At 37.3% G+C, this 23,059-nt stretch overlaps 1 long non-coding RNA gene across 1 annotated transcript in view; it reads right to left on the bottom strand.

Annotated features, from left to right (window-relative positions):
- The window catches only part of LOC136846901 (uncharacterized), a 428,530-nt gene extending 408,645 nt beyond the window's left edge, over positions 1-19,885 (bottom strand). Inside the window, exon 1 of the long non-coding RNA XR_010855563.1 lies at positions 19,747-19,885. This is a non-coding gene — a long non-coding RNA (uncharacterized lncRNA). The remainder of the gene's footprint in view (positions 1-19,746) is intronic.
- Positions 19,886-23,059: the final 3,174 nt, after the last annotated feature.

Below are 23,059 nucleotides of genomic sequence, written 5' to 3'. Positions count from 1 at the left end.
TCATCGCCCCTTATAGCTTTTCTCAGCCGGTCCAAATGATCATTGTAACTTGAGCAAACATCCTAAATTCCACATTCTATACACCTTTCATCCTACATCCTCAAGTTTCTATGCTTTCTATACTAGCAGCTCTACATACAATTTCCCCTCTCAGCTCCTCAAAAAAAAAAAAATCTTAAAGCATTGCCAAGACGCAGCACAATTTACGTAAGTACAAATTCCTTTACAAATGGCTTTCAGCCATTACCCCAGTCTATTCCTCGAGTGATATCAGGGCCAGATGCATTTGCAGTAAATATCGGAACGTTATAAGTCCTTCTATAGACCTGACTACTGTTTTTTTTTTTTTTTTTTTTGGTAAGTGGTTGCAGGTAATGGTACAACATTAGATTACTTGATTCACGTAAGCAGTTTGGTTACGTAATAATGGTTTGAATACACACTAAGGTTGCGTTTTTATTTTTCCGTAAAAAAATAAGAACTATTGAGATGGCTTTGTCTGTCCGAACTCAGATCTTACAAAACTACAGAGGCTAGAGGGCTGCAAATTGGTATGTTGATCATCCACCCTCCAATCATCAAACATATCAAATTGCAGCCTTCTAGCCCCGTTTAAGGTTAAAGTTTGCCATGATCAAGCTTCTGGCACCGCTATAGGTGCCAACAACACAGGCCACCATCTGCCGTGGCTGAAAGTTTCATGGACCGCGGCTGAGTTTCATGGCCGTGGCTGAGAGTTTCACACAGCATTATACGCTGTACGGAAAACTCGATTGCGGTGAAAAAACTTCCGTGCATTTTTTACTCGTTTATTTTTTTTCATACATAATCTCGCCTTTTCATTTTCTTTATATGAACCAATATATAATTATACCATGTTTTCTTTCATTAACATTTCGTAGGATTCCCACATAGATGTTTGCGCAGTAACCCGCGTAAACTTGGAAAATATTAACCCTGTCATTGTGAGTTTCATATAAATTATCATAGATGATTTGTCAAATTTTCTTAGTTTACTTAAACTTTACTTTTTCTCTTCCGAGTTTCGTGTTTTACCGAAACGTTCTTGCTCTCGTCATTTATTAATTTAGATAAATACTTAATAAGAGTATTTAACTTTTAATTATTTCAATGCTCTACACTTATGAAATTACTATATATACATATATATATGTATAATTATACAAATATAATTATATATATATTATATATATATATATTATATATATATATATATATATATATATATATATATATATATTCACACCATGCATTTTAAGTCACAATAACTAAAAACCATTTAAGTGGTATTCACTCTGAATACAATCCAAATCAGGTATTTACTAATTTAATTCACAGACAAACATCAATTTCCTTTCGTCATCACAGTCAGTAATTATTTACGAGTAAACCTGAAGATCATCTTTAATTTTTTATTTTTACATTTTGGGGGCCGCGGGGGGCAGTGGTTGCGGATACAGGCCACCAGACAGAAAGCAAATTCTGAAGGTGCATACCGCAGGTCGAATCTGTACCTGTCAATCTTCTGAAATGTGCGGTCAGTTCTCGACATACTTCAGATGACAGAAATACATCCCGACCAATAATCTCTTAACCTATTCTGACAGAGGATGACTTGTCCGACCTGACCGAATCACCGTCGCCCCCTTTCCCAAACCCCGGCCTCTCCCAGGACCCTTAAAAATGACCTGACCTCTCACGGGATGTCGTGTCCTATTAGCGATGCGCAATAGTTAGCTGATCACCGCTTCTATACCCGCAGACATTTGTCTTCTTATTTCAATTTACACACAGATGTTAAAGAAAATGGAGGTGGACATGAAACACAAAGGGATAAAAGAAGGGCAGATAAAAGAAATCAACACCGGGGGAAAGGCTCATTAAAGTCAGCGACCTCGTCTAGGGACCAGGCTGGGAAGAAGAAGACGAGTTAAGAAGAAGAAAAAAAGAAATGATGATGATAATGATAACTTATATGCACACGTATCAAGTATTATTACCTTTTTAAGTTCTGTTTTTGTGTAAGTCTTAAACTCGGTTCCCAAAAATGAAATGAAGAACTGAATTGAGAGATATCATGTCCTATTGATGACTAAATCCATAGTAGACCTCATATAACGATTACATCATTTAGCCGGACAAAAGACATACTTGAATGAAGTCAACAAACATCTAAATAACATACGTAAGTCTAAGGGAAAATAACCCCTGCCATATAATGGCAAATGTTTAATTTTCATTGAGAGAAAAAAAATCACAGGCTTTGAAAAATAATTTTCTGAGAATACTTCAATTCGGCCATTTCTCTCCTGACAATACCAATTTAGTATGTGAATGTGTCATCTGAACTTGAAGCTAGTAAAACACACGTTGTATAGAAGGAGTTCAGCTGTAGGAAATATAGATTTTCTAGACTGAACAGCGAAAGTTAAATGACACCGTAATACAGAGGAATCATGCGAGCCATGAGGACAGCGGATAAATCATTAAGGAAAAAAGGAACCTAAGCGTGACTTTCACCATTATCTAGAAAACCTTTTTAAGTGAGAGGATCTGTGGCAAAAATCATTCTTTGTTTTCAAGATTCCAGTTAAGATCCGCTTCAACTTAAGACTTATATACCCACTTTTTATGCACTTTTCCTTGAGAGCTTCAGTCAATGATTATACTCGTTTTATTACAGATTTTCGATTTTACTAAAATCTAATGATTTCATCTTCGCTGAAGGATCATCTTGAACCAAGTTCTTTCTACAGGTATCATCTGGACTCAGTTTTTGAAGACACCTCATTAAGAAAGAGACGGTGCAGCTCATTTGCACATTCACTGATAATCTTCGTTCCTTTACAGTGCATAGCTTTTGAAGGAGCTACCCTCATCTGCAGTGATCCAGCTACAGTCGACTAGCTATTAGGTACCTAATTTATCTATTTATTGCTTAGATCATCATGAGCGGTTAATGGAGCTTTCACTTCAAACTTCATTGTATGCTTATCTGCTACTAAATCGATATATATATATATATATATATATATATATATATATATATATATATATATATATATATATATATATGTGTGTGTGTGTGTGTGTGTTGTATATATATATATATATATATATATATATATATATATATATATATATATATATATACATATATATATATATATATATATATATATATATACTGTATATATATGGGTGTGTCAAAACAGTATAAGGACTTATAAAACTTATGTTCTCATTTCATCAAAGAAAAACTATATTCGTAATCCCTTGAATATAATGACACAAAATTACTAAATTTGCATTACCAATTTGTAAAAAAAAAAAAAAAAATTCTCATGTCACCTTACAATGAGCTCCATCATCGCCTAAGATTACTGACAATCAAAGTGTCGCATTTTTCCAGGTATGTTTAGAAGTGCCTTTAATCTATTGTCCTCGATGGAGTAATTACGGGTTATTTGTACCATCATCGTAAGTATGATGAGGTAGGATATCGATTGGGTACTACAACCACTTCATAATAATGTAACTGAGGCTAATGAGTCCAACCACTTCATAATAATGCAACTGAGGCTAATGAGTCCTAAGCTGACAAGTTAACTGAATTGAATAGAATATAGAATATAGGCCACAAGCCAAGCACTGGGACCTATGAGGTCATTCAGCGCTGAAACGGAAATAGACAGTAAAAGGTTTGAAAGGTGTAACAGGAGGAAAACCTCGCAGTTGCACTATGAATCAATTGTTAGGAGAGGGTGGAAAGTAAGATGGAAGAAAGAGAATATGGAAGGAGGTACAGTAAAAGGAACGAAAGTGGTTGCAGCTAGGGCCCGAAGGGATGCTGCAGAGAACCTTAAGTAACGCCTACAGTGCACCGCATGAGGTGCACTGACGGCACTACCGCCTATGGCGGTATAAGTTAACCGAGTCTTGGGATTCGAAATGAGCGTGGGCTTTGTAGGTGTATACTATTCCCGTTCAAAACAAAAATAATGATAATTCCTTTTCATTTTATATGAGTAAGAATGATCTTTTTTGTACCAGTTGTACCACATGAAGATACCAATGGTAAATGAAATGTGAATTTTGCCAAATGAGTGATAGAATAATTCCGTTGTTACAAAATTCCTTCAATTATGTCATAAGAGCATATTCATGGTCTTGCAAAGACTTTCAGACAAACAGAAAAACGAGAATCTTATGAAGGAACGGGATCATAACCTCTCAAAGTCATCAGTCGGAAATAATCCCAAAGTTTCTTCGGCGCAATCGAGTTTGTACAGCGTATAATCGAGGCCACCGAAAATAGATCTATCTTCCAGTGGTCTCGGTATAATGTTGTATGAGCCGCGGCTCACGAAACTTTAACCACGGCCCGGTGGTGGCCTGTCCTACATCGTTGCCAGATGCACGATTATGGCTAACTTTAACCTTAAATAAAATAATAATTACTGAGGCTAGAGGGCTACAATTTGGTATGTTTGATGACTGGAGGGTGGATGATCAACATAGCAATTTGCAGCCCTCTAGCCTGAGTAGTTTTTAGTATCTGAGGGCGGACAGAAAAAAGTTCAGACGGACAGACAAAGCCGGCACAATAGTTTCCTTTTACAGAAAACTAAAAAACTATCATTTTCCTTTAATCCTTTGTGTATGCTATTTTAGGGCTATCGACTCCATGTACAGCACAGACAGACAGCTCCCCTAGGTGAAAGCTATAATACAAACCCTCCCTTTAATCCGGCACCCCCAACCCACCACCCCCCCCCCTCCCCACACCAAGCCTTTTTCAGAACAGCGAGCACACTCGGTGTTCAGTAAATGTAGATCATAAAAACATGTCATTTCACTGCTATTTATCCTCCAGTGATCCAATCCACGGCCAATAACTCCATCATAATCATACAATTAGACACTTAAGTGATGAGTCAATAGGGGCCATTCTCGCAGCACTTTCCAACGGGCCGGTCGTCTCTAAATGACGGGGAGCCAGGGACTGCCACCGACCGGCCTCCCGTTGCGCCGGTCACGCGAATAGACGGACGGTCATGATAGACGGTCATGCTCTTTCCTGCTTCTTCTTCTTCTTCTTCTTCTTCTTCTTCTGCCTTCAAATGCTTCTCCCACCCCCACCCCAAACCCATCATCTATCCCCTGACAGTCACTTGTTTTTTTTTTTTTACCCCCAACCCCCTAATACCATTAAACCTCTTTACAGACACTGCTTTTTTTTACCCCCACTTACAACTGTTTCTCTTTATGTTGAACCCACGAATTATTTTACAGTATATTTTGAGTGTTTGTCTTATATATATTATTTACAATGTTTTTGTTTTCTTATTTTTAAGATTTATTCAAATATTTTCTTTACGGTTTAACAGGTCAACACACTATATATATATATATATATATATATATATATATATATATATATATATATATATATATATATATATATATATATATATATATATATATGCATATACATATATATTGTATAATAAATATATATATATATATATATATATATATATATATATATATATATATATATATACATATATATTGTATAATAAATATATATATATATATATATATATATATATATATATATATATATAAATGTAACAGAATGTTTGATGTTTCTAGTAGTCACATAATATGGAGTCAGTTATTTTAAAGCAACACTTTTTATCCCTGCATATTTCCGTGGGACTGTCATCGCTTGTAATTTCCCAAGCATAAAGGACAGCCGAAGTCCTGAACACACCTTGGCTCTCTATATCCCAGGAGGATATTCTTTGACGTAAAAAATGCCCCGAAGTTTCTTCGGAGCAATCGAGTTTTCTGTACAGCCGCTACAGCGTATAATGCTGTATGAGCCGCGGCCCATGAAATTTTAACCACGGCCCGGTGGTGGCCTATCCCATATCGTTGCCAGAAGCACGATTATGGCTAACTTTAACCTTATATAAAATAAAAACTACTGAGGCTAGGGGGCTCCAATTTGGTATGTTTGATGATTGGAGGGTGGATGATCAACATACCCATTTGCAGCCGTCTAGCCTCAGTGGTTTTTAAGATCCGAGAAAAAGTGCGGACGGACAGACAAAGCCGGGGCATAATAGTTTTCTTTTCCAGATAACCAAAACCACCAAGCTTGATGGAGACACAGCAAATAGGAATAGACTGTTTATCAGCGCCCCAGTAAGGGAGGCTATCCAGAATTTAAATAACGCCTGCAGAACTGGCAGGAACCCCCCCCCCGCCTCCCTATTCCTGGAAAAAACTGCCGAAGGAGATGCCGAGGCGCACACAGTGGAAGCCCCTTTCCCCTTGCACACACAACTTTTCCGAGAAGTGAGTTCTTCATTGGAGGGGTGGGTAGAGCTCTCGGCTAGCACGCTGTTGGCCCAGCGTTCGACTCTCCGACCGGCCAGTGAAGAAGAAGGCATCGTGCTTACCCCATATAATAATGGGAAAAATGCACGTTAAAGACGAAGAAGATTTCTGGTGATAGAAATTCATTTCTCGTCATAATGTGGTTCGGATTCCACAATAAGCTGTAGGTCCCGTTGCTAGGTAACCATTTGGTTCTTAGCCCTGTAGGTCCCGTTGCTAGGTAACCAGTTGGTTCTTAGCCACGTAAAATAAGTCTAATCCTTCGGGCCGGCCCTCTCTAGGAGAGTTGTTAATCAGCTCAGTGGTCTGGTTAAACTAAGATATACTTAACTTTTTCCGTCAAGTGAAAGAAGTGGCGAAGAGATCAACCACTGGAGTTCCCTTTACCAACATGAACCTTCTGGCACCCTCTAGAAAGAAGAAAATATAGGATTTAGGCCAAAGGCCAAGCGGTGGGACCTATGAGGTCATTCAGCGCTGAAACGGAAATTGACAATAAGAGGTTTAAAAAGTGTAACGAGAGGAAAACCTCGCGGTTGCACTATGAATCAACTGTTAGGAGCGGGTACAAAGTAAGATGGAAGAAAGAATATGAACGGAAGTACAGTAAAACGAACGAAAGGGGTTGCAGCTTGGGGCCGAAGGGACGCTGCAAAGAACATTAAGTAATACCTACAGAGCACCGAATGAAGTGCATTACCCCACACCCCTGCGGGGAGCAGCTGTATAACCCAGGGCCTCCAGTAGCCAAGAATCTACGCCAAACATGGCGACGAGATTTTCATCACATTTAAAAAAGTCGATAAACTAAACAGTTCTCAACTTTACAGTCGAGGGAAGTGAGGAAAATGTACTTTTCCCTTCCTAGATGCACTCACTGAGAAAAGTCAAACCCAATACATCAGTTCTCACAAAATATACAAGCTGGACCCCTGTCCTAACGCAGTAGCCAGACTCATGCAAGAGGTCCGCTAATACACTGATGTAATAGGAGAGTGGGTTTTCTGGTTCATATTTTTCTCTCCTAGGATAAGCAAAGATATTTCCCTCTAGCTATTCTCCATTTGAATTGAACTGATATATAATGCCAACCGTGCAATCATGACGTAGGTATGTATATTGTATATGAAAACATACAGGGTTTATATATAATAAAGTGTGTCTGCGTACTTGTGCAAATAGTTTCAAAAGAAATCCTTACCAATAAGAATAAGAGCATTCTGAACTCTCTTTCTAAGAGCATTCAGGCATAAAAAGTCAAAAAGCTTTCGAGTGCTAGCACGATATCATCATAAAACTAATACAGCCACGTAAGTTGACCTTCCATTTTTTATTACGAGCTCTACCATTACTCCATTAAGGAAAAAATATCGCATGAGCTTTGTACTTCATCAAACCTCAAAGACAACAGCATTAATAATAGAAACACAATAATGATATCGGTAATAACAGTAAGAATAACAATAAGGAGAATAAGTCTTAACAACATAGCCACTATGCTGTATGATAGATGCATAATTATTGAGTAATTAAACGTAAGAAACTGTTTTGAATGACATCAGGAAACACTGCACACCTTAAACCTCTTAATTTCAGTTCAGAGAATGTTGATTATCAATGATTCACGGAAAACTGAATACCTAACCGATCCGAAATTCAGCACACAGAATGGTATCTACGTAAGAATCACTGAAAACTGAATACCTAACTGACCCCAAATTCAGTACATAGAATGGTATCTACTTATGATTCACTGAACACTGACTACCAAACTGACTCCACTAATGATTCACGGAACACCGAATACCTAACTGACTTCAAATTCAGTACCTAGATTGGTATCTTATTTATGATTCAAGCAAACTTCTAGTAGCTTTCTGAGCTTAATCTTACCGTCAATTTCTCTTGCTTCTGCCACAAAACAAGTACTGAAATGGTACCTCTGCGTTTCAACACCAAATCTTTCCTCCGTATAAGAGAAAGGTACTGTCACTGTTAATTCAAATAGAAAGGTACTGTTGCTGATAATTCAATAAAAAGGCACTGTTACTCTTAATTCAACAGAAAGGCACTGTTACTCTTAATTCAATAGAAAGGTACTGTTACTCTTAATTCAATAGAAAGGTACTGTTACTGTTAATTCAAATAAAAAGGTACTGTTGCTGTTAACTCGATAGAAAGGCACAGTTACTCTCAATTCAATAGGAAGGCACTGTTACTCTTAATTCAATAGAAAGGTACTGTTACTCTTAATTCAATAGAAAGGTACTGTTACTGTTAATTCAATAGCAAGGTACTGTCACTGTTAATTCAATAGAAAGGTACTGTCACTATTAATTCAATAGAAAGGTACCGTTATGTTAATTCAATAGAAAGGTACTGTTACTGTTAATTCAATAGAAAGGTACTGTTACTGTTAATTCAATAGAAAGGTACTGTTACTATTAATTCAATACGAAGGCACTGTTACTCTTAATTCAACAGAAAGGTACTGTTACTGTTAATTCAAAAGAAAGGTACTGTCACTGTTAATTCAACAGAAAGGGTACAGTGCTCATAAATGAGTCTGGAATACCTTGGACCTTTCATTTACGAAGATGCCCCGCCACACAAATAAACAAGTAAAAAATGCCCCGAAGTTTCTTCGACGCAATCGAGTTTTCTGTACAATGTATAATGCTGTATGAAACTTTCAGCCACGGCACATGCATCTCTTAGCTGCAGCCCATGAAACTTTAACCACAGCCCGGTGGTGGCCTGTCTTGTTGGTACCTATAACGGTGCCAGAAGTACGATTATGGCTAACACCAACCTTAAATAAAATAAAAACTACTAATGGCAGATTTCTGCAATTTGGTATGTTTGATGATTGGAGGTTGGATGATCAACATACAAATTTGCAGCCCTCTAGCCTCAGTAGTTTTTAAGATCTGAGGGCGGACAGAAAAAGTGTGGACGGACAGACAAAGCCGTCACAATAGTTTTCTTTTAAAGAAAACTAAAAATGCTCTTGACATTTTATCACAGACAATATCAGTCTGTAACATGCAAAGAGATTTGCTGAAAAACATATTGGTGTCTGAAAGCTTTCTTCATAAAAGAATGTGTTGAAAGGAAGAAATGACGATAACTACTGAACTAATTTAAGCTCTCAAGTCGAAACCTTAACGTCTAGTTGGACAAAGAGGCGACGTTTTCCAAAATGAAGATCAGAATAATTCATTTAGCGTTCTGCATGGAGAAACCGTAAAGAAAGTGTCTCGTTTACTGTATTTTGTTAATTTAGAAATTATGCCACATGAAAGATATCTATTTAATAAATAACAGTATGAAAGGAGTTTTCGATAAGTTGGGAATGACTTAGTGATAGAATAAGCAAATAAGTGAAGAGAGGATATACCATTTTCTGTGTGGAGGATAGGCCACTGTATTCCATGCTGAGTTTTAGGTCACTGATTGATTCCATAATAATTTAAAAAAATAAAAAAAAAAGGTGTTTCTATCATTCTGTGTCGTGATAATTCTAGGATATCTTATTCACAACCGTGTAAGGTGGCTCTCACGATGATAGAAGTGATGCAATGGTTGGACAAGTGTACAGAAAAGTGAATTATTATTATTATTATTATTATTATTATTATTATTATTATTATTATTATTATTATTATTATTATTATTTTAGTAAATGAAACCTATTCACATGGAACAAGCCCACCAAAGGGGCCAGTGACTTGAAATTCAAGCTCCCAAAGAATGCTGGTTTCACCCTCCCACAGCATACCCCACACAGCAGCAGTAACTGATCATGATATAGAGCCAGTGATTTTTCATCGCCCTGGGGGAGGCGCGAACCCGCGACATCTGAGAGGCGTGCCACGACGCTAGCCAGTTATATATAAGTAAACGATCTGACGAACAGTTACTTTTGCACTGAGCGGAAGATCACCTGGAGTGATTCTAGTATTCTAGTTCGAAGCTTCCCAGAGAGAATAAAAGACGTTCAGTCATTATATGGCAGTAACAGTATCTAGTAGAATCCGCAATCAAGTGAGATATTGAGCGGCAGTCGGAGCATACCTAATTTTAATGCTGCTTGTAATTTGTTAAAATATGCTACATTAAACAAAAAGAGACGAACTGGTAATTGCTCAATAAAAGAAAGACGAATATGAAACTGTTCAAAGGATTTTTTTTTTTTTTTTTTTTTTACAAATAGGTAGACTAGAAGGCGCTTTACGAGGCAATGCTCTGGAGGAAGGTCCTAAAACTTTTGCTGATATTTCAAGGGTTAAAAAATTAGATTGTCAATCGAGTTGGGAAGGAAATTATGACATTTCAACACAAAAAAATTTATAAATTGCGCTTAACAAATAATTAACTCTGAAACACTTCCACGTCCTTCAATCAAATGTAACAAATTCTTTTTTTCTTTTTTTTTGGCAATCAAAACAAAATGATAATCAACAACTTCACGAACACTTCTATTAATTTTCTAACTATTTTAATTGTTTTTAAACTACTTAAATCCCGTTTTCTGTCAACTAGAAAGGAAATAAATAAGGAAACATCCTGTCATTATTTTGCAACTATATCCACTGAGCTGAAGGTCAAGAATCGTCAGCATAGATATAATAATAATAAAAAAAACATATTCTTAAGTAGTACCGTTGGAAGAAAATGCGATAATATCTTTACGTAATTTAAAGTAAAGCGTCCGGATAATATTTTAATTGAATTAAAAAGCAACTGTCGAATCAGAAATAAGTGATATTATGCAAGTCAATATTTCTTGAAATCGATTATACTGGAGTTGACTAACGCACCACATAAAGAATTTTAAACAGGTAAGAGATTGCACGGTGGGAATAGTTTTAAAATCACGGCAAAGAGAGATGTACCTTCCGTACTGTGAATTCTAGAGGAAATATGTACAAGGATAAATGCGTTGTTGAGCATTAACATCATGGCTGTAGAAAGAAGATTCGAATTTGATTTGACTAAAATGGAACGGAAATTATAAAATCTGATATATCTTCCTCGAAATGAGATATTGTAGGGAACAGACCGTTCCTACAGTGTGCTTGTAAAGAGAACGATAAATATCCATGTAATAAAACTCTCTATAATGAAAATACAATTCGTTCATTAATTTGCCACTGAAACCACGTATCTCCCACTAGAGCTAAATGTTTAACAAAAGTAAAGACTGTTTGAGGAGCACAACTTAAGGGTCTACTGAAGTTGACAACGAAACAGATTTCTTTGATACAGGTACAAAAACGAGGTAGAAACCCCTGCGTTTTTATTCCTTAACCATACGAAGGCAAACAAGTTTATAATTCAGTCAGAAAACATGGGCAGGAAATTTATCAACAAACTTACTCCTCTTAAAGGCGACTGCTGAAAAAATATACAAGCTAATAAATGATAAACACACACACATATGAACGCACGCAAGCAGGCTTTGACAATGAACGATCCATACCTTTAGTAGTTACCATCAAGGGATGATTAGTACCTACCATCAAGGGATGATTAGTGTTTACCATCAAGGGATGATTAGTAGCTACCATCAAGGGATAATTAGTGGTTACCATAAATGGATGATTAGTAGTTACAATCAAGTATTATTAGTAGTTACCATCAAGAGATGATTGGTAGTTACCATCAAGGGATGATTAGCAGTTACCATCAAGGGATGATTAGTAGTTACCATCAAGGGATGATTAGCAGTTACCATCAAGGGATGATTAGTAGTTACCATCAAGGGATGATTAGTAGTTACTATCAAGGGGTGATTAGCAGTTACCATCAAGGAATGATTGGTAGTTACCATCAAGGGATGATTAGCAGTTATCACCAAGTATTATTGGTAGTTGCCATCAAGAGACGATTAGTAGCTACCATCATGGGATGATTAGTAGTTACCATCAAGGGAACTGGTCGCTGCCCATCAGCCAAAACTTATAATGGGGTATGATATGCCCAGGCCACAATGCCCCGGGTTTCGAATACCGCATATCATAGATTTTCTCTCTTTTTTTTTTTTGCATAATATTAACTGCGTCTGAATCACGTCAATAATCAGAGCTGTTGGTTACGAATTCATCCTTTTCTAGAGAGAGTTTTTTTTTGTGGGGGGGGAGGGCTTTTACAGTATTATTTAACCGTGTTGAAATTTAGTATGAAAGATAAAGAAGAGAAAAATCTTAATAATAAGAATGATAGTACTGATAGTAGTGACCGTACCGGCAGTAGTAGTAGTAGTAGTAGTAGTAGTAGTAGTAGTAGTAGTAGTAGTGGTGGTGGTGGTGGTGGTGGTGGTTGTGGTAATAAAGAATGGAATGGAATGGAATACAGAATTTAGGAAAAAGACCAAGCGCTGGGACCTATGAGGCCATTCAACGCTGAAATGGAAATTGGGAGTAGAAAGGTTTGAAAGGTGTAACAGGATGGAAGAAAGCGAATATGAAAGGAGGTACAACAAAAGGCATGAAAGGGGTTGCAGCTAGGGACCGGAGGAACGCTGCAATGAACCTCAAGCAATGCCTACAGTGCACTGACGGCGCTACCCCCCTACGGGTAAAGCAATCGCCCTAATCATTGTGCAACCATCACGCAAATCGCCGCTGATTGGAAGCAGACATACTGTCGACTGAGGTCCATTTATCGATATTCAATCCAAGATGTCCAAATGACGACAGACAGCAATAAATCTGGGCGCAAATGGACGAGAATGACCTAAATGCCACTTGCGGACAGAAGAACCTTTTCGGGGCAAATGGGCCAACCAATTCTCAAGTCCCTGGGATCATTCTTCCTTTGCTTCAGGAAACGTCGAAACGTCTTTTGTGGCCAGAATGAAGTGGTTCGCGAGGTCCCTCCTCACATAGGAATTAGGTAAGTGTCCTCACTTTCCTCCGAGAACGTAATCGACCATTTCATTTAACGTATCAATCAATCTGATCATTTATGCATCCTCTGCATGCCTGTCTGTTTTGTTGAATTATCTATCTGCCATTTTCATTTTCTATAGAGATTTTAGCAGGTAGGTCCCTTGGCGTTCAAAATCTATATCTTAAACTTTCTGGACGTGTTCACGAAACCTCAGGAAGATTACTGCATGAAAAATTGAATGCGAGTGCGCCATGAAATCAAGAAAATACATAATATTTATCAATTTAGGCGGGCATATGTGTGTTTATATATATATATATATATATATATATATATATATATATATATATATATATATATATATATATATATATTATATATATATATATATATATATATATATATATATATATATATATATATATGTAAAAAGTGTGTGTGTGTATATATATACACACATATATATACATACATATATATATATATATATATATATATATATATATATATATATAATATATATATACATATATATATATAATATATATATATATATATATATATATATATATATATATATATATATATATATATATAATGTTGTAAAAGTTATACTGCATTTGAGATAGCTCTTCAGATTAGGAACAACTGTCTTAGGTTAACGCTGGTATTGGATTATTACAGCTAACAGATGAAAAAAAAATTATTCATTCAAGTACAGGTACGTATGCGCTCATATATCCTTGAAAAATTAACAAAAACAAAACATATTAACAAAAACAAAACACGGTTAAACACCTGGAAGATCTCTTCGATTCCGCCTTGCAAAAGAGGAATACATTGTTAGATAAAATTTATGATTTCTTATGCAGAAGCCTCAATCCATTACCGAATATCAAGCCAATGATCTATTTTTCTACGAGTAAACATTAAACCAGTGGCTCTCAACCTTTTTCAGTGCGCATATACCCCTTGATATCTCAGAAAATTTTCTCGTACCCCCATCCTAAAATAAATACAATACAAACATATGAAAAGGATTAGTGATACAAACTTTGCTGAGAAATTATTAGATGTATTCAGTCATTGAACAAAGGTACTTTTATATTTCAAATGAAAAGTGTCACTTAGTAGGATACAATGAATGCACATTATAACAGTAATTATGAGTAATATAGCACTAACTTTAAAAGAACAACTGAGACAATTATAGTAAGAGAAAAATTAGGAAAATATATGCTTTACTTTCTCATGGTAAATATACGGCACCATGGCACTGGTTATCATGTCTCGTACCCCTTAGGGTGCAGGTACCCAAGGTTAAGAACCACTACATTACACGAAAACTCATCTACCGCAGCCTTCAGAAAACAGCGTCGGAAGCATGCTCGGTAAAAATAGCAGAATTTTTTTTTTTTTTTTTTTTCAGGAAATTTTTGAAACTCAGTCACAGTCAATAGAAGGAACTTATCCCCCTTTTGGGTCCTGGAATATATTTCAATGTCTGAAACTTTTTCATCTTATCCAGAGAGTGAGGTCTGGTACAGTGAACAAAATAAGGGAAGCTTGATTTTATGATATGTAGGCTGTCAAGCCAAGCACTGGACACTTTCGTCCATTCAACGCTGAAGACAGTGAAAAGGGAGAGTTGGAGTAGTTGGACAGCAAGCTAAAGAGATCCAGAAAATAAAGAGAGATAAAGTACAAAGATCTAAGGTGGAACTGGGAGAAAACACCACAGTTGCACTAAGAAGCAAGTCAGAGAGGCTGAACAGCAAGACTGAAGAAAGGGAACGGTAATGGAGTTTAAGTAAAATGCCAAAACTGGGTGCAACTAGGGGCCGAAAGAACACTGAAAAACAACCTTCACTAACGCCTACAGTGTACCACGTGAGGCGCAGTGACGGCACTACCCACCTTCGGGGGAAAAATAAGGGATGCGCGTATGTGTTCGTGGGCTGGAAATTAGGTGCACTTAGAAATGCCAGACGAATTATAGGTAACGTCACAATGTTACGTTAATTATTACCTATCAGGTTCCCCCCACCATTTCCCTCTGACCTGACATGCCATAGCGTGATGCATTGTTTTGATTCGTCTGTATTTCTTTGGTGACGGGAAGGTGAAATAATCTTTAGATTAAGTGCAGATTGGGCCGTCATTCTTCCTCCTTTCTGTGCAACATTGTCGCAAATGCTAGAAAGATTCAGCCTCGTTCATTTTTTTTCCAACTTACATGAATAATCCACTTTTAATAACGAGTGTCTGCTTAGTCTCCCAATCTTATTTCCTTTCAAACTAACAGTATACCTTCTATTAAAATGGATTGTTTAGTTTTCGATACCCGTAAACACAAATTTTCTGTCTATTTTTTTCGTAGTCCTGTTATTATACACACGCACATGTCTGTCTGTCTATCTATCTATCTATCTATCTATATATATATATATATATATATATATATATATATATATATATATATATATATATATATATATATAAAACTACCCCGTCCTCATACATTCAGAAATCTATACTTGTTTTCCGACCACATAATCGTATGCATTTCATGTCTTTTACTGTCACGCTGGCATAGATACATGCAATCTTTCGCACACGTCAACTGAACATACGTTGCACGTGTGTGGGAAGCACACATGCATAGCTAAAAATCATTCGATTTCAAACTTACAAGATGATAAGTTCACAGTACCCTAAACACAGCTAAAAGTCGAAAAGCCTGCAGGGAACGAGCCCGGAGGAACTGCAAATGCTGGAACATGTCATTACCCCTCGGACGTTACACACCAAGAGCCGCGGGATTCGCTCTCTCGAACGCGTGTTACTGAATATCATTAACGATTATTGATATTTGCCGCATCCTGTAATTACCCCCCATACGATAATTGGGGAGGGGTAAGAGAGATGGGTTAAAGATAATTGTTAGTCGTGGGAGAGGAGGAGGATGAGGTGGTGGGGGGTTGAATTGCACAGGAGGAGACTGGGGGGGGGAGAGGAGGGGGTCAATTATATTTCATTAGTCATCCGTGAAGATCAACTGGAAGTGGCTGACTGGTTATAACTGTAATACGAACGTATTAACAGCGGAGTCTCGATTCATTAACATGCGGCTTTATTATTTCTTCTCGGAAATCCATAAACTGCTTTATTTACTCCTGGAAATCCATAAACTGCTTTATTTACTCCTGGAAATCCATACACTGCTTTATTTACTCCTGGAAATCCATGAACTGCTTTATTTACTCCTGGAAATCCATAAACTGCTTTATTTACTCCTAGAATTCCATATACTGCTTTATTTAATCCTGGAAATCCATAAACTGCTTTATTTACTCCTGGAAATCCATAAACTGCTTTATTTACTCCTACAATTCCATATGCTGCTTTATTCAATCGTGGAAATCCATAAACTGCTTTATTTACTCATGGAAATCCATAAACTGCTTTATTTACTCCTAGAATTCCATATACTGCTTTATTTAATCCTGGAAATCCATAAACTGCTTTATTTACATCTGAAAATCCATAAACTGTTTTATTTACTCCTGGAAACCCATAAACTGCTTTATTTACTCAGAGAAATCCATAAACTGCTTTATTTACTCCTATAAATCCATAAACGGCTTTATTTACTCATGGAAATCCATATACTGCTTTATTTAATCGTGGAAACCCGTAAACCGCTCTATTTACTAATGAAAATCCAGTACTAAGATGTAAGTCAAATCGTAAATCTGTCTCGATTTGAATCAAAAGTAGTACACTTTTTTTTACTTGAGTCAGCCGTAGACTAAAGTAGTTCAAATCACTGTATTGTTCGTGTGGGACGTGAGCGTCATTATACCAAAGAATTGGAAACCTCATATTACATTGTAGTTCAACATTCGCATGTAAAATCACGGTCGATGTTAGCATTCAAGGTCTCCTCCATACATACACTGCCTTCTGTAACCTCACATTCACAGATTAATCTTGCCGAGGTGCTTGAGTTTTTCCGTTACAGGTTTCAAAGAAGAGTCACTCACAGAATAGATGCCTCGGTACATTCGATCTACTGTAGTTTGCAATGGAAATATAAAATCTTTAGAATGAAGAGAAAACTCGCCGGAACAATAATTACTTCTAGGAAATACTGATGACTAAAACGACAGCAGAAATAATAATTGCGATATTTAGAATCTACTATATAAAACAGACGCCCTAAGTTTCATTACCACACTCCAACCTAGAAAAAAATATACTTTTTTTTTTTTTAACTTTCCCAGATTCATGCACTGCACCAAAGCCAACAGATTTCAAAGTGACGTGAAACCTGTATAGCACCAGCCAATGGAGAAGGTTATTCCGTAGGGGATCAGAGGCCCTTGGCATAAACGGCGTTCCGCGTCCAGGACAAAGTTTGCAGAGCTAGATTTGACATCTGGAGCCAATCAAGTGTCAGAGTTTAAGATAATGTGACGTCTGTTCGGGCAGATTTAACAGGGAAGGAGCAGAGAGAGAGAGAGAGAGAGAGAGAGAGAGAGAGAGAGAGAGACGTTACGTACAAGAGGCTGAGACGGGATCAGAGATGCTGAGGGGAAAGGTTGAGGATCTGGGGCAGGAGGAGGAGGAGGATGAGGAACCTCAGGGAATGCAGAAGTCTGAAGTTTGATGGGTATCTGAACGTTAAGGACTAGAGGGAAGTTTGGAATCTTCTGAGATTTAATACAAAAGACCTTTCCCGTCGGAGGAGGAGGATTTGGACTTCGGATGCTGCCTCTTCCCAGAAAGGGGTTTGTCAGTCGAGGTTCTTATAATGGCTCCCTTGAATTCGCTGAAATATTACGGAGATAATCGCGTGAGAAAAGAAAATGTGCGACCTTCGACTTTAATATTATCAACGGAAAAATTCGAAGAGTATAAACGTAAGTTTTCACAGATGATTTATAGTTGGAGCTAAAGCGTTCTAATAAATTCTGCCAATGAAAACCTCATAATCATAATTTGGGAAGAAACAGCGCATTTGTCCTCTACGCCAGGATTCGAACCCATCCCACTACCACGAAAGCGCTCTATGGTAGCAGTTTCGAACCCATTTCAAGCCATCGCCAAATTCAGATTACAAGATTTTCAGCGGTAGGTTCGAATCCTAGCTTGGAGAGATTATGTCTGCATGCCATTTCCAAATACACATTACCAGATTTTCAGCGGGCGACTTCTCGAAAATAATTAGGGCATCCAAAGATTACGAGATGATAAAGTGTGGTACCTGAATTAACATATATCTGTTGTATACGTGTTAATTTCAGCTTTTCTAATAACTTTAATTTACGAATAACTACAACGATGAAAACACCAATGAAAACAGTAACAGCCATAAAAATGCTCTCATCAGTAACTCGATTCTAGTGAAAGTGAACCAAATTGTTGATTGTATCTACAGGGACCAGAACGTCCCCGGGACTGTGATACGCCAAAAATCATATACCCCGAGATTCAAACCCCGACGGGCCTGTCCACAGGAATCTCGACCGAAAGGATCTGCGATCTGCTTTCTGCATCAGTGAAACAATAAAATTACTATGGAGAGAAATCAATACCAGTGTAAATGAATATGAAACTTTATATATAAAAATATCAAAGTATGAGAGGAATATTAGGAAATACCAGTTACTTCTGAATAATTATGTAAATAACTTGTTTCAGGTGCATCTTATGAATCTGGTGACGAATATCTAAAATACCAGGATTTACGATGAACTAAGCTTGAATGTATTATTATTATTATACAGAAGATGAACCCTATTCATATGGTACAAGTCCACCAAAGGGGCCATTGACTTAAAATTCAAGCTTCCAAAGAATATGGTGTTCATTAGGAAGAAGTAAGAGGAATCCAAGAAAGGAAAGTGGTAGTCCTATAAACACTGAAAAGTCAGAATTGTGGACATTTACCTTGAATCAAAGAAACAGTCCATAAACGTTCCATTATGCTTTCGGAGTCCCTGAACTTTTTATATGCATCTACACACACATTATATGAGAGAGAGAGAGAGAGAGAGAGAGAGAGAGAGAGAGAGAGAGAGAGAGAGAGAGAGAGAGAAAAGGAACTTCTCGGCTGTGCCAGCTACAAGATACCAACTGAACTCAGGTAAGGCCAAAGGCCCTTTGTCAAGGTTCGACAAGGCCCTTTAACACATACATATACATACATACATACATATATATATATATATATATATATATATATATATATATATATATATATATATATATACTGTATATATATATATATATACTGAACCATTATACCTTCAGAGGTGGTTCCAGAGAACAAAGTACATATGTTTAGACTTCAGTTGCTGACTCGTGGATCTACCACCTGGAAAGGACACTTACAAAACATGCTCCACTCACCTCTATCTGATATGCAATCTAAGGCGTCCTTCCGACCAACACTTCTTCCACGCAATCAATCCAGCACTTTCTTGGTCTTTAGTATCTCACCTCTTGTACCATTGATTCCGGATGTCCAATTTTTTAACCTCTTAACGGCCTTAGCTGAAACAATGATAGTAATTATAGTATTAATAAGCAACTCAAAGATCACCATAGACAGCTAAGATTGCTAATAAAGCTTTACATTTACACTACAAAAGATGAGAAGCTTTAAAGATGTATATAAGAAGTAAAAGGTTAGTCAAGGTGAGTGGATGGATCAGATTATTTTTGGAATGGTACGATCATGTGGAAGGAATGGACGATCATACCCTGTCAAAAGAGTGTATAATCCAGAAGTGTTGGGGAAACTGATTGATTGATTTGTGGTTAGTAAAACTGGCGTCACTTTTAAGGAAAAGGTGAAGGGGAAGACTTAGAAAGGGCTCGATAGATAAAGTGAAAGAGGCACTGAAAAGGAAGCGCCTTAATACACAGGAAGCGACTAAAGTACTACAAGACAGAGGTCACCGGTGCAATGTGTGCATTTGTGTGAAGGGGGATTCGACGAGCTACTCGTGAGTTTTCTGTGCAGTTCAGCAGTTTAAAAGTATGAGAGTGGCAGCGACTGAATGACTGTTGTGTTGTTTTCTCCAGAGTCAGGTCGGCAACGTGACCTCGTTGTGATTTCTCAGGATGCGGGTTCGATTCCCGCTACCGGACATCAGGACTGCTTCACATTTCTTGCTTTTGGAACTAAGGCTTTGTAATGACAAGCATATTATAAATGTGTGAAGAATTCGACAAGTTAAGAGGGCATTATGGATATTACACTTACACACACATATATATAATGTATAATATATATATACCAGATATATATCTATATACATATACATATATATATATATATATATATATATATATATATATATATATATATATATATATATATATATATATATATATATATATATATATATATATAACTATATATATATATATATATATATATATATATATATATATATATATATATATAATATAAAGAGTGAGAGATAGTTATATAGACAGACAGATTCGTAAATAAAACTGTCCAACCATTATACCACGCACAGATATTCACGACCCAAATAAATAAACAAAAAGATTGCATCAAGACCCTATGTTATTATACGTCCAATAACATTTTGCAATTATAAAAATAAAAACACCATCAGCGAACTCCGGCAGCCCCAAATAAAAAAAAAAATGTTCGCAATATAGTCGCGAGGGTCATGTAGCTCCCGACAAAATTTGCAAAAACTGAACTGGAAAAAAACACCCAGCGAACAAAGATGTACCTCTCAAAAATTCAACGCTTATGGGATACGCTCTCATTTCGACAAAAAAAAAAAAAAGCCTGAAAATAAAAATGTGATAAAAAGAACTGCAAGTGTTTTGATCTGCATTTCACGAACTATTAGATGATGATTACTCTCTCTCTCTCTCTCTCTCTCTCTCTCTCTCTCTCTCTCTCTCTCTCTCTCTCTTTATTGTCTTCGTGGTGCAGTGGTAGCGCGCTCAGCTCGCAAACTGAGTGTCCATGGTTTGAGTCTCGAGTTCGAAATGGTTACGAACGTTTTGGTCCGTTTCCGAAAAATTATTTTCTTATGTTGACCTGAGCAGTGAGCTATAAACGTAATCGTCAGCCAAGAGAGAGAGAGAGAGAGAGAGAGAGAGAGAGAGAGAGAGAGACGTGAGCTTTCATTACAGGCAAAATGTGTACCATCAAAACTGGAGGGCTTTGCGAAGATGATCCTCATTTAATCGAGGTGAAACCATTTAAAAGATTCTCTCTCTCTCTCTCTCTCTCCTTCACCACCACCAACAACAGCAAGGTCAAAATTACCCAGAAAACTGACTATTCCTCACAAGGTCATTAAAATGCCAAATCTTGCGAGTTGTAAATGGACTTTTGACAGCTCCAGCCTTCCTCGCGAGGATAATCTGGAATCGCAAAAACCAAAGTTCAAGTGAGAAATAAAAACGCAGACTTTCTTCCGTCGAGAAAGGGAACCCTGGAATTCAAAACCCCCGGAAAAGAGGGCCCTATCTCCCTCTCGCCCACCAACAAAAATGCTTGACGCAGTGATGGCCTAAGGCTAATAAAATCCCCAAAATATAACCTGTAAAAGAGAGAGAGAGAGAGAGAGAGAGAGAGAGAGAGAGAGAGAGAGAGAGAGAGAGAGAGAATCTTGGAGGGAGGAGGGAAGAGGAAATGGGAGGTAGACGGGGTTAGTCAGAGGATACAGGTTTGGGAAGGGAGACGAGGGGAGGGGAGGGGAGGGGGAGCTTGAGGCAGGGGAAGGGGAGGAGGGGAGGTCAGATGGGGGCGGGGGGCGGGCAGGGTCACAGGCAGCAAAGCTTGGCAGCAGCCCTGTTTTCTTTGGTCCCGTGGAAAAGTGTTTGCTAAGCTGTTTGAAAGTTGAGTTTGTTTAACCCATTGAAAAATACGAATTAATCAGGGGCTGGTCTGGGCTCTGCTCTCTGGTGTTGCCATCTGATGCTCTGCGATTTAATTTTTTTGTCCTCTCTCTCTCTCTCTCTCTCTCTCTCGCTCTCTCTCTCTCTCTCCTGTGACTTGCGAGTTCATTTCCAACCTGTTTGATGAACGTGGTGGTAATGTGCCAATTATGCAAAATCCACGGGAGAAAGATGTTGGTGTAGGGAGATCAATTATTCCCTGAATAATGAGCGATATGGGGGAAAGTGCTGATCTAGGGGAAAAAAAAAGGGGGGGGATTTTTTTTCACAAGCGCTATCGCTGTTATAAAATGATGCACATTAAAATAATATGCGCTACTGACCACGACGTACGTGTACGTTTATACCTTTAATAAGAAAAAGTTACGTGTGTAAATTACAGAGCAAGAGATTAAATATATTTAGCTTATTCCTAATGTAGTTAGCTGTTATAGCTATATTTTGCAGGGTCATTATGTGTGAAAAAGCTTGTGAGCAGAAGGAAGATAGAGGGACGTTCTCCAAGAAGCAAGAATTTTAGAACGATAAGAACTACGCATTAGTGAAGCATTATCAACTAAGCATTAGTGAAGATTAACAACGAAGCATTAGTGAAGCATTAACAGCTAAGCATTAGTGAAGCATTAAGAACTAAGCATTAGTGAAACATTACCAACCAAGCATTAGTGAAGCATTAACAGCTAAGCAGTACCGAAGTATTAATAACTAATCACTAGAGAAGCATTAACAACTAAGCATTGGTGCAGCATTAACAACCAAGCATTAG

This window comes from Macrobrachium rosenbergii, chromosome 2 (assembly GCF_040412425.1).
Source record: "Macrobrachium rosenbergii isolate ZJJX-2024 chromosome 2, ASM4041242v1, whole genome shotgun sequence".
NCBI lineage: Eukaryota > Metazoa > Arthropoda > Malacostraca > Decapoda > Palaemonidae > Macrobrachium > Macrobrachium rosenbergii.
This window is presented reverse-complemented; position numbering and strand designations above follow the sequence as displayed.